Genomic DNA, 13,209 nt, shown 5'->3' with positions numbered 1-13,209 from the left:
GCTTTCTTAAAACTAGGTGGGGCTGGTGAATGCACTTCAAGAAAGCAAGTGAGACGAATCAGCAGTTCTGTGAGATTTATTTAGGAATGAAAGCCACAGGGTGAGCCAACTCATGCAGCCCACAAATAGGCCAGAAGCACCCCCCTCAGGCCTCTACCCAGCAATGCTGACACTGAACCCATCAGCTGACACCCACATCCCCCGCCCCATGACAGTCAGCCCTGTGGCCACCAGCTAGCTAAAGAAAGTGCAACAAAGTTTCAAACAAAGAGAATTTTTAAAGCAAAGCAGAATGTATACAGCTACTCCCTTATTCTTTATGTCATCATAATGCCATCCTTGTAAAATAAAGTTAGAATTTCTTATAACATGCCCACCGGAGATGGAAGTATACGTGATACAGGTGTACCCCTTTCTGCCTGTTTTCCTCCCTCTCAGAAAGCAGAGCTTTGCCCTACCTCCAAGAAAGAATTCGAACAGAACTTTCCTCCATTCCATCCCCCACCTCCCTGCACTGGGGCCAGGCAGCGTTCATCAGTCATGGCACTTCCTACCAAGTCTGAACGCTGCCTCAGAAACTTGCTCAACACAGCAGGATGGACCATCACCCCCAAGTGACTAGAGTTAGCCTATAAGAAGAAGTTTTCTTTCACCTTAGCGAGATAATTTATTATGGCATAAATGACTGAAATGTAGCATTTGGGGATGAAAAGCACAGTTACTAGCCAAAGACTCCCTGCGGGGGTGGGGGGCGGAATATGGGCCTGTGCACCAGAAAGCCCCAGGTACACTTTCGTCAACTTCGGTGAGTCGTTTCACTGCTTCACCTGTCAGTTCTTCTTCCTAAAGTGGATAGAACACGATCTACTAGAATTTAACAAGTCTATTATTATAAAAGTAACACATACTTGCTTTATAAAATATAGAAAACTGGTCAGGTATGGTGGCACATGTCTATAATCACAGCAGTTTAAAAAACCAAGGCAAGTGTGGGTCACTGGAGCCTAGGAGTCCTTTTTTTTTTTTTTTTTTATGAGAAGAGTCTCTGTCACCCAAGCTGGAGCGCGATGGCGTAATCTTGGCTCACTACAACCTCTGCCTCCCGGGTTCAAGCCATTCTCCTGCCTCAGCCTCATGAGTAGCTGGGATTACAGGCACCCACCACCATGCCTGGCTAATTTTTTGTATTTTTAGTAGAGACGGGGTTTCACTGTGTTGGCCAGGCTGGTCTCGAACTCCTGACCTCATGATCCACCCGCCTTGGCCTCCCAAAGTGCTGGGATTACAGGCGTGAGCCACCGCGCCCAGCCAGGAGCCTGGGAGTACTTGACTATCCTGGGCAATGTGGCAAAACCCATTTCTACAAAAATACAAAAGTTAGCCGGGCATCTGTGGTCACAACCACTCAGGGGACTAAGGTGGGAGGATCATTTGAGCCCAGGAGGTCGAGGCTGCAGGGAGCCAAGATGGTGCCACTGCACTCACCTGGCAAGATCCTGTTTCCAAAAAAAGAGAAAAGAAAGAAAATATAGAAAACTGGGTAGTCCCACCACTCAGAGGCAAACATTTTGGAGTGTTTCCACCACACCTTTTGCTGTGAATTTTAAAACTTGATTGTTATTGTAGGTAATACTGAGCCAGACTCCGTGGTTGTAGGTAACAGGTGCCAACTCTGCTGGCCTAACCTGAAACGCAGAACTTTTATCAGGTTAGAAGACTCAAGACTGAGGCACAGAAGGCTCCAGAGGGCGTGTGGGATCAGGTCTAAAAAGCTCCCAGTGCTCCCCACTGCTTCACAAACACCTTTCTAAGCCAGGGGTTTTTTTTCTTTCTCTGGCCTACAAGCCAGAATATGCTCACCTGACAGCTTTCGCATTTGTACGTTACCACGGCACTGTGATTCCCAGTTCCAGATTCCTGAGAGAAATGATGTGGTCGGCCTTGCTTTGCTCAGGGACTTCTTGGCCCTCTTAGCTATAGACGGGCAGCTGGGATCACGAGGGAGCTTTTTCCTGTGTTCTGTACTTTACTGAGTGCATATGGTATGTTTGGGACCCGACACTTGGTGCTGGGGACACAGCAGTCAACGTGACAAAGCCCCTCACTGAAAAGAGAAAAACAGGCCAGGCATGGTGGCTCACACCTGTAATCCCCGCCCTTTGGGAGGCCAAGGCGGGTGGATCACTTGAGGCCAGGAGTTCGAGACTAGCCTGGCAACATGGCAAAACCCCGTCTCTACTAAAAATATAAAAACTAGTTGGACGTGGTGGTGCACATCTGTAATCCCAGCTACTAGGGAGGCTGAGGCACGAGAATTGCTTGAACCCAGGAGGCGGAATTTGCAGTAAGCCAAAATCACGCCACTGCACTCTGGCCTGGGTGACAAAACGAGACTCAGTCTCAAAAAAAAATATATAATGAAAAAGAGCCAAACAGTATACAAGAAAATAAAGCAACCACTAACAAGTTCTGTGGATAAAACAAAACAGAATTCATTGCTAGGAGCAAGCACTGCGGGCAGCTGTTTGGAAAGTCTGAGGAGGTAGCATTTGAATTAGGACCTGACTGATATAAACATGGTCACCTGGGACTCTTCCCTGTGAAGCAGATGGAGGACAAGGAATACCCAGAGAGAAGGGCTTGTTGTGAGCTGAGAGAAACCACAGAAACAGCTATCTCAAGTGGCATAGGCAGAATTATATCAAATGATATTTAAAGCCTCTTTTTTAACTAAGTATACGAGTAACAACTACACGTTGTTTAAAAAAGAAACAAACTAGAAAATTTAAGAATATAAAGGTAAACATTAAAATTATTCAGAATTCTTCCACCCAAAGATAATCACCAATGAACATTATATTTCCTTACATTTTGTTTTTTCCATTTTTTATGTACATTTTATTCATGGCATAATTAGCCCAGAAACACCCCAGGCCATAGATGAAGAGGGTCTGATAACAGACTATATCTGTCCCTGTGTTGTTTGCTACTCTTAACTGATTAAAAAAATAAAAAGAGAGCCCAGTGACTCATTAAACATGAGTTTTACTGACACAGAAAATCAAGTTCCTTGGCAACTCTGCTTTTGTAGAGGAGATAACAAGCTTTTTTCCTCAGCGATTCTGCTGCTGCAATGTCCCCACTTTGTAAATAGTTTGACCGTTTCCATTAGGTCCTGAGATGCAATGGTCCTCATTGTTCTGGTCACCATGCTGTCAGGAGAAGCCCTATGAATTGAGGCACGAAGAGTGAGAAGTCCCTTCAGTTTCTGGTATTACTGAGGAAAGTGGAAGCAGAAGGTACCATAAGGTCACATTTCACCGCCTGGTTGCAAAATCTACTGGGTCCCCAAGTTTGGAGTCTAACACAAGTAAAGGAAAACCCAAAATTCCTTTTATACCTTGAATTCTCTGTACCAAATTCTTAATTTTGATTCTTCTTTCAGTTGGCTAAAGTAACTAATTTTTAGTTCAGTTTCTCAGTGAATATCAGAGAATGCCATTATAGTGTCTTCACGCACAAATGACAATTTCACTAACATAATTTAAGTTATAATAAGTATTTTTCTACCAAAAGTCAATAAACGTAGCTCTACTGGTTTTTTGGTTGTTTGTTTTGAGACAGGGTCTCTCTGTGTTGCCCAGTCGGGTTTGCAGGGGTGCAATTACGGCTCACTGCAGCCTCAACTTCCCTGGGCCCAAGTAATCCTCCCACTTCAGCCTCCCAAGTAGCTGGGACCACAGACATGAACCCCTGGTAATAGCAAGCAGTCCAAGTTTTCAGAATTCTTGTGACTATTCTCATTTTGGAGGGTCTTCACAAGTATTTTAGTAGGAAGCTGGGAAGCTGTATCGGGATGCTGGCCAGATTCCATACAAAGTAGGAGCAGGGACGATGGAGGGAATATTTTTGATCTCTGGTTAGTTGAATCTGCAGGTGCAGAACTTTGGATACAGAGAGTAGACTGTATATATTTATGTGTGTATGTGCGAGTACACACACACACACACACACAGTCATCCATCACTTAACAGTAGGGATATGATCTGAGAAATGCATCATTAGGCAATTTTGTCGTTGCGCAAACATCAGAGAGTGTACTTACAGAAATCTAGATGGTATAGCTCACTACACACTACAGCCTGTCACTGTATTGAATACCATGGCAATTGTAACACAATGGTAACCGTTTGTATATCTAAACATATCGAAATATGCAAAGATACAGTAAAAATACAGAATTAAAAAATGTCAGTGGTAAACTTGCTGTATAGAGTGTTTACCATGAATCGAGCTTTCAGGACTGGCAGGTGCTCTGAATGAGTCATTGAATGAACGTGAAGGCCTAGGACATTGCTGTATACTACTGTAGGCTTTATAAACACTGTATACTTAGGCTATGCTACATTTATAAAATATTTTTCTTCAATAATAGATTAACTTTGGCTTACTATAACCTTTTTACTTTATAAGCTTTTAAAATTTTTTCACTTTTTGACTGTTTCATAGAACTTAGCTTAAAACACAAACACATTGTACAGACGTACAAAAGTATTTTTTCTTTATATCCTTATTCTATAAGGTTTTCCTATTTAAAAAAAAATCTTTTTTTACTTTTTAAGCTTTTTTTTACTTAAAAACTCAGATGGAGACACACACATTCACCTAGGCCTGCCTACACGGGGTTAGAATCATCATGCCACTGTCTTTACCTCCGTATCTTGCCCACTGGAAGGTCTTCAGGGCAGTAACATGCCTGGAGCTGTCACCTGCTTTGATAACAAGGCCTTTTTCTGGAACATTCCTGAAGGACATGCCTGAGGCTGTTTGACAGCTCTTTTTTGACAAGTAGAAAAAATGCACACTGAAATAATAATTGAAAGTATAATATAGGAAATACATAAACCAGTAACATAGTTGTTTATCATCATTATCAAGCACTGTGTACTTTACATAATTGTACATGCTATAGTTTTACAACACCGGCAGCACAGTGGATTTCTTTACACCAGCATCACCACAAACACATGAGTAATCCATTGCGCTCTGACATTATGATGGCTACCACATCACAAGGCGCTGGAAATGTTTCAGCTTCATTATAATCTTATGAGACTGCCATTGTATAAGCAGTCTGTCATTGACCAAAACATTGTTTTCGGTGCATGACTATATATACACACACACACAATTCACAATGCTCCTCACAACCTTGCTTCCCTCAAATAACCAATGTGAACAGCTTATTGTGTATCTTTCCACCTCTCTTCCCTTCCTCCTTTTCCTCCTCCTCCTGTTGTCTTTCTCTCTTTCTTCTCTTCTTTCCCCCAGCCCCTCATTCTTTCTCTCTGAAATCAAACTGTTTACTACAGACACACACACACACACACACAAAACCACGATGGGGGGTGTGATTTCATGCAAATACTACAAAGCTGTACACATTTCTGCAAAACACCTCCAGGTCAACACATCACAATATTGTTTTCTTTTTCATAGCTATATAATATGCCACAATATAGATGTTCTATAGTTTATTCAACTAGGTTGTTTCTAGTTTAGTTTGGTTGTTTTTGTCTACTACTAACGACTATGTGGTGGAAAGACATGCTTACTTAGATTTTTTTCTAGTAGGAGAGACTGCTGAGCTATTTTAAGCAGAGGCTGATTTCTTTTTTTTTTTTTTTTTTTTGAGGCGGAGTCTCGCCTCTGCCTCGCCTTGTGACTGGGGAGTGCAGTGGGCCGGATCTCAGGCTCACTGCAAGCCTCCACCTCCCGGCGTTACGCCATTCTCCTGCCTCAGCCTCCCGGAGCAGCTGGACTTACAGGTTTTGCCCGCCACCTCCAGCCCGGGCTATTTTTGTATTTTTAGTAGAGACGGGGGTTTCACTGTGTTTAGCCAGGATGGTCTCGATCTCCTGACCTCGTGATCCGCCCGTCTCGTGCCTCCAAAGTGCTGGGATTACAGCGCTTAAGCCACCGCGCCCGGCCAGCAGAGGCTGATTTCTTTTAACCCATTCATTTCTACTCCCATGGCTCTCCATGTTGCCCTGGGAAGAGTTCTTTGAAGTGTAACTATGCTTTGGAATTTCCCAGCTCCTTGCTGCTTGCCCTCCTTTATCAGTGCCCCACCTTCGCTGGGGGTGCTTATCAGTTTCAAGTCTGAAGCATCCCTGCATTTCATCTGGGCCTGCCTTGGTTGACAACTAGAAACCTAGATTTAGATACAGCCCTCCCTCCTGCTGCTGCAGTGAAGAGAAAGGTGTGCCCGAAGGAGAGAGTGACGTAGAGGAACCCTAAGGTTCTGTCCTCTCACTTGACAAATGAAGCATAAATCTTCCATCTGGTTCTGAAAGACTTAAGAGACTTTTTCTTTATGACTGCTTAAAATAGTCTTCTCTCCACCCCCTTTCCTTCCTGATTGTCAGACCTTCACCAGACTCCTACAAAGACCTTTTGATTCAGTGCAATACTGTTTGCACCCCTGCGGTCCTGCTGAAATGAGTTGTGCTTGCTGCATGCGTGTCTCCTCCCCAAACAGCAAGCAGAAGAGAATTCCAGGCCCTTTTGACTCATCTGTACACATTCTTGATTTCTACCTCTGTGGTTGTTACAATCACATAATAGATTTTGCCTTTCCCCATCTTACGGCACCCCCTTCACTAAGGTCCACTTTAACTCAGAACTCCTCCTGGAGTCACTGACATGAATTCTACCAGCAAAGAATTGGCGCTATTCTATGTAAGATCTTTGACATGCTCAGCAGACATTTACTGGGCATCTCTAAGGTCCAAGGCATGCCACTTAATGCTGGGAATTCATAGGAAAAGACATGTGCTTATAATCCCAGCACTTAGGGAGGCTGAGGAGGGCAGATCACTTGAGGTCAGGAGTTCGAGACCAGTCTGGCCAACATGGTGAAACTCTGTCTCTACTAAAAATACAAAAATTAGATGGGTGTGGTGGTGTGCATCTGTAATCCCAGCTACTCGGGAGGAAGCTGAGGCACAAGAATTGTTTGAACCCATGAGGCAGAGGTTGCAGTAAGCTGAGATCGCACCACTGCGCTCCAGCCTGAACAACAGTGTGAGACTCTGTCTCTACACAAAACAAAACAAAATAGACTTGTGAAACTCTGACATATGAAACCCCAGCGAAGTGGTAGGTGCCGTAATAGGATCTACAAATGCTCCAGGCCTTTAGGAGCACAGAACTCAGGCCTGGGGAGGTAAGTAAAGGCTTCAGAGAAAAGAGGACATTTGAGCTGGGTCCTAAAGGATGAAGAGAAACTCAAGCCAGATGGAGGAGAGGGAACAAAGCCACTGACTCGTGAAAGAGCCAGGAATGCTGGCCCAGATGAAGTGCCAAACAGATGAATTAAAGTCGTGACAGATGAGACTAAAGAGCAAGATTGAAGCAAGCAGTAAAGGACTTTGAATCCATTCATTCATTCATTCCTCCTGTATTCAATAAATTTGCTAGCTTAGCACTGACAAAAGAAATATAATGTGGGCCACATGTATAATTTAAACTTTTCTAGTAGACACATAAACAAAGAAAGGTAAAAAGAAACAGGTGAAATTAATTTAACAATATAGTTTATGTAACCTAATATAGCCTAAGTATCATTGCAACATGTAATCAATATAAAATTCTTTTTTTTTTTTTTTTTTTTTGAGACAGAGTCTCACTCTGTCGCCAGGCTGGAGTGCAGTGGCACGATCTTGGCTCACTGCAACCTCCACCTCCTGGGTTCAAACGATTCTCCTGCCTCAGCCTCCCGGGTAGCTGCAAGTACAGGTGCATGCCACCACACCTGGCTAATTTTTGCATTTTTAGTAGAGATGGGGTTTCGTCATGTTGGCCATGATGGTCTCAATCTCTTGACCTCTTGATCTGCCCACCTCAGCCTCCCAAAGTGCTGAGATTACAGATGTGAGCCACCGTGCCCAGCCATAAAATTCTTAATGAAATATTTTTACATTTTTTTTATGAACTATGTATTCAAAATCTGGTACTTAGGGCTTTACCTCAAATGTAGCTGCTAAGTTTCCATAAAAAATACTGGAACTATATTTATATTTCATAAAATTTACAGTTGAAAAGTAGATTTCACATACCCAAGTCATTCCAAAGATAGTTTTTAATTTTCCACAAATTGGGTCAAATACCAGGTTTAAATTTTAGATTAATTTTAATTAAACAGTATTAAAAATTCAGTTCCTTTCTTGTGCTAGTCAGATTTCAAGTGCTCCGAAACCATGTGTGGCTAGGGGCTACACCATATTGCATAGTTCTAGCCTACCCAAGGATGTTTGGACTGAATCCTGAAAGTACTCAGTTCTGGGAGGGAAGCACTGAGAAACTTTAAACAGGAAAATGATTGAGCAGGTGTTTTAGAGAGGTCATTTTAGAGGGGATGATGTTTTTTCATATCTGCTAAAAGATGTTATTCAAAACTTTAGGCAGAACGGAGAGAAAGAGAAAAAGAAAAACAGTTACTTAAAACGTGTAAGTGGACAAGCTGCACGAACTATGGGAAGTCCTATTTAGAGAAGCCATTAATGTGCTGATTATAAATCATCCTTATATTTTTGCTGAAGTTTGTCCTTAAATCTCTCTAAAGTCAATGTATATATAGTCCTCCTTCTTTCTATGGCCTTGATAATGAGAACTCTGTGGCCTGACTGGATATGTGAACTGGATGACCCCCTATGAGCAGCCTTTTACATAACCCCAACTTTTGAAAACTGCATTTGATGATTTTCCCCAGACCATGCCCAGGTTCTGCACACTCAGGTCTGCCTTGCTGAGCCGCTGGTGTTATCCTCTGGCAGTTAGGGATCCCTGTGGTGTGAGGCTGTGTCTTGTTTAACAGGGGACAAGATTAGAAAAGGAAAGTGCTAGCACATAGAGTGTGATCCTAAACCACGCTGTAACAGCTTGGCTTTGTCCCAGAGGTTCCATGGTGCCAATACATGAAAAATAAAATGAAACTCTAGCAATGGTTTCAACCATGTGGGAAAATTCAGGAAAAACACCACTAGACATAGGCAATGTTTGGACCAGCCAACCGTTTTATGATTTACAAATCCATGGAACTAAAGAGAAAGAGTAAACAAAATGTGTAATTCCCAAAGCGGTGTAATTGCTTTCCTCATTTAGTAATATGTTCTGTTGACTGCTGGGTAGAAATATCATCACTGCTCTACTTTTCCTACAAGAAGTCAGGTAAAAACTCAAAAATTTACTATTTCCTCTTCACTTGCTTTAGCTTTTTTTTTTTTTTTTTTTTTTTTTGAAAAAATTTTCACTCTGTTGCTCAGCTCACTGCAACCTCTGCCTCCCGGGCTCAAGCGATTCTCCTGCCTCAGCCTCCCGAGTAGCAGGAATTACAGGCGCCCACCACCACACCCTGCTACTTTTTGTATTTTTAGTGGAGACCGGGTTTCACTATGTTGGCCAGGCTGGTCTTGAACTCCTGACCTCAGGTGATTCACCCGCCTCAGCATCCCAAAGTGCTGGGATTACAGGCATGAGCCACTGCACCTGGCCTGCTTTTAGCTTTTTAATGAAATAATATTTTGCTGTACTTGTCAGAACATCACTGCAGGATTTTATATCACGTCTCAGACCAAAAATGGTACATTCTTTTTTATGCTTCTTTCTTTCTTAAAATTTTTATTTTTTGTGGGTACATATTAGTGTATATATTTATGGGATAGGTAAGATACTTTGCTATAGGCATGCAGTGTGCAGTGATCACATCAGGGGAAATGAGGTATCTATCACCTCAAGCATTTGTCCTTTCTTTGTGTTACAGATAATCCAATTATAGTCTTTTAGTTATTTTTAAGTGTACAATAAGTTATTGTTGCCTAGAGTCACCATTTTGTGCTATCAAATACTAGATGATCGCATTCATTCTATCTACCTAAATTTTGGTATCCATTAGCCATTCCCACTTCCCCTCTCCTTTCCCAGACACTGGTAACTATCAATCTACTGTCTGTCTCCATGAGTTCAATTGCTCTAACATTTAGCTCTCAGAAATAAGTGAGAACATTCGAAGTCTGTCTTTCTGAGCCTAGTTTATTTCACTTAACATGACCTCCAGTTCCATACGTGTTGTTGCAAATGACAGGATCTCATTCTTATAGCTGAATAGTACTCCATTGTGTATATGTACCACATTTTCTTTTCTTTTTTTTTTTTTTTTTTTGAGACAGGATCTCACTGTCACCCAGGCTGGAGTACAGTGGCATGATCATGGCTTACTGCAGTCTCAAACTCCTAGGCTCAAGTGATCCTCCCACCTCAGCTCTTTTATTTATTTATTTTTTAAGGGACAGGGTCTTACCCTGTTGTCCGGCTGGAGTGAGTGCAGTAGCTCCATCATAGCTCATTTTAGCCTCAAGCTCCTGGCCTCAAGCCATCCTTCACCTCAGCCTCTCCAGTAGCTAGGACTACAGGCATGTGTCTAGCTGATTTTTTTTATTTTTGTAGAGACACTTTATTTCCCAAGCTGGTCTCGAGCTGAAGCAATCCTCCTAACTCAGCCTCCCAAAGCATGAGCAGTTTACAGGTGTAAGCCACTCCATCCGGCTGGTAAATTTTTGAAGTCAGAAGCAAATCTACTTACCTAGTTTCTAACTAAATTAAATACATTAAGACCTCATACATACTGACTTTGCTGACTCAGAATTGCAGATCTTTTGGAGAAAGGTCACGATGAAACTTACTTTTGACTATTCATGATAAAAGAGGGTTACTATGAATTAATATTATAATAATTGATTATGGAGTAAACATACTCTATGTTGGAGGACATACTACTTTCAAGTTTGCACAATTACTGAGGAAGTCTCATTCACAGAAAACAGTCAGTAAGCTGATTGTGCAGGACTGTTCTCTGTTTGCTAAGGACATTAAACACCAGTACCTTATAAGCTAATTGGTTTAAATTTGCTAAAGCTCTAAGCACCAAGAAAAGTTCCTGTAACTTTGAAAGCATTTAGTAAATTGGTTCTTTTCCATTTCCTTTGAGTTGCAGTTATATACAAAAAGATAAATGCCACTTATTCTCTTAAAATACTCTCCACATGGGAATTAGATGAGCAAAGAGAACCTACTTTGAGACTTATGAAGAATCGAGGTAACCTGTAGAACCAAAGGAGAACTTTGGAGAGTAGACAAAAGGCTTTGTTCCCACCCAGTTCAACTGGGCTCTCTTTTGCTCCTTAAAAATACACTTCAGGCCGGCCGGGCGCGGTGGCTCAAGCCTGTAATCCCAGCACTTTGGGAGGCCGAGACGGGCGGATCACGAGGTCAGGAGATCAAGACCATCCTGGCTAACATGGTGAAACCCCGTCTCTACTAAAAATACAAAAAACTAGCCGGGCGACGTGGCGGGCACCTGTAGTCCCAGCTACTTGGGAGGCTGAGGCAGGAGAATGGCGCGAACCCGGGAGGCGGAGCTTGCAGTGAGCTGAGATCCGGCCACTGCACTCCAGCCTGGGCGGCAGAGCGAGACTCCGTCTCAAAAAAAAAAAAAAAAAAAAAATACACTTCAGGCCATGGGCAGTGGCTCCCACCTGTAATTCTAGCACTTGGGAGACCGAGGCAGGCGGATCACCTGAGGTCAGAAGTCAGAGAGCAGCCTGGCCAACATGGTGAAACCCTGTCTCTACTAAAAATACAAAAATTAGCTGGGCATGGTGGCACATGCCTGTAATCCCAGCTACTTGGGAGGCTGAGGCAGGAGAATTGTTTGAACCTGGGAGGTGGGGGTTGCAGTGAGCTGAGATCATACCATTGCACTCCAGCCTGGGTGACAAGAGCGAAACTCCGTCTCAAAACAAAACAAAATGCACTTCAGGAATCCAGCCTTATCCCACCACGCACACACACGCATACACGCCTTCTATAAGACAACAGAAATTGCCTCACTGCCTTTATTCTCAAAACTTGGCATCTTGGTCCTAAGGAGGATCCCAACTAACTTCACGGAGTTTTCTACTCACCAAAGTAAAAGACTGCTTTTCCCATCTAGAAAGCCTTATCATTTGATTTTGTCTTTAAACCTACCCACATCTTTGGGCTCCACAGGGGCAAGCACTACAGCACATGACTCTGGTTGGCAATAAGCAGTTTTTTAATTTCATTAAGAAGTCCCCGTATTTAAGCCACAAAACAAAATGAGGAGGGGGATTAGGGAGGGAAATAGAGGTGGGCAATGGTCCACTGAGAGCTCCGGGACCCCGCCTCAGCCCTCCCCAAAACATCAGCTCTGGCCTGATTGACAGAAAATAACTAGCACTGTCCTTGAGGTGCTGTGTGCTGAGTCCTCTGTGCTGAAACCAAGTCGCCTTGTTTTAAGAAGGCAGAATGCGTTCTCCTTCCATAAAGCCCAGACTGCAGAAAATGGGCTTTAAGAACATGCTTCTTGCCCCACAGCAGTTCATTTCTGTGAGGAAAGGAAGAGCAAATGTGGGAATAGAGGATACATTCTTTTGTTTACCTTTTTGGTTTTTTGCCTTTCTACCTAGAGCCAGGCACGGGGGATACTATGCTGAGTAATGGCCTCGTGCTAGCAGAGCTTACTGTCTAGCTGGATGTTGACAAAGGTTCTCTGCTGACCAAACTTTAGTCAGACTCTTGAACCTTCTCCTAGGCCCATCTGTGCACTTCCTTGTAAAACCTGCTAAATCACTTTAGCAAGATCCCTACACTCAATATCTGATTGGGGTGCTCATCCTCCATCATCCCCAGGTGCTGTCTGATCATGTTGGTCTGTCTTCAGCAAGGGTCCTGTCAGGTCGGTAGCCAGAATTTTCCTTACTCCTGATGTTGTTACCTCTTAGTAATTTTCCATCCACTGACTCCCATCCTGCTCCTTGACTATAAATTCCCACTTGCCCACGCTGTATTCAGAGTTGAGTCCCATCCCTCCCCCTCGCTGCAAAATTCTGTTGCCGTAGTCCCTATCTATACCCATCGTAATGGTCCCCAATAAAGCCTCCCTTACCATGCTTTAACAAGAATCATTGAACATTTTTTTTCTTTAACAATGTACAGGCCTGGCGCGGTGGCTCAAGCCTGTAATCCCAGCACTTTGGGAGGCCGAGACGGGTGGATCACGAGGTCAGGAGATCGAGACCATCCTGGCTAACACGGTGAAACCCCGTCTCTACTAAAAAATACAAAAAA

The 13,209-nt window shown here is 43.1% G+C and overlaps 1 protein-coding gene across 3 annotated transcripts in view; it reads left to right on the top strand.

Annotated features, from left to right (window-relative positions):
* The window catches only part of AK5 (adenylate kinase 5), a 307,026-nt gene that overhangs the window by 284,078 nt on the left and 9,739 nt on the right, over window positions 1-13,209 (top strand). The gene's annotated exons all lie outside the window — the stretch shown is intronic.

The sequence above is a fragment of the Rhinopithecus bieti genome, unplaced genomic scaffold (genome assembly GCF_001698545.2).
Source record: "Rhinopithecus bieti isolate Rb0 unplaced genomic scaffold, ASM169854v2 scaffold_10654, whole genome shotgun sequence".
NCBI classification, from domain to species: domain Eukaryota; kingdom Metazoa; phylum Chordata; class Mammalia; order Primates; family Cercopithecidae; genus Rhinopithecus; species Rhinopithecus bieti.
Note: the sequence above shows the minus strand (reverse complement) of the source record. Positions and strands in the feature narration are given on the sequence as shown.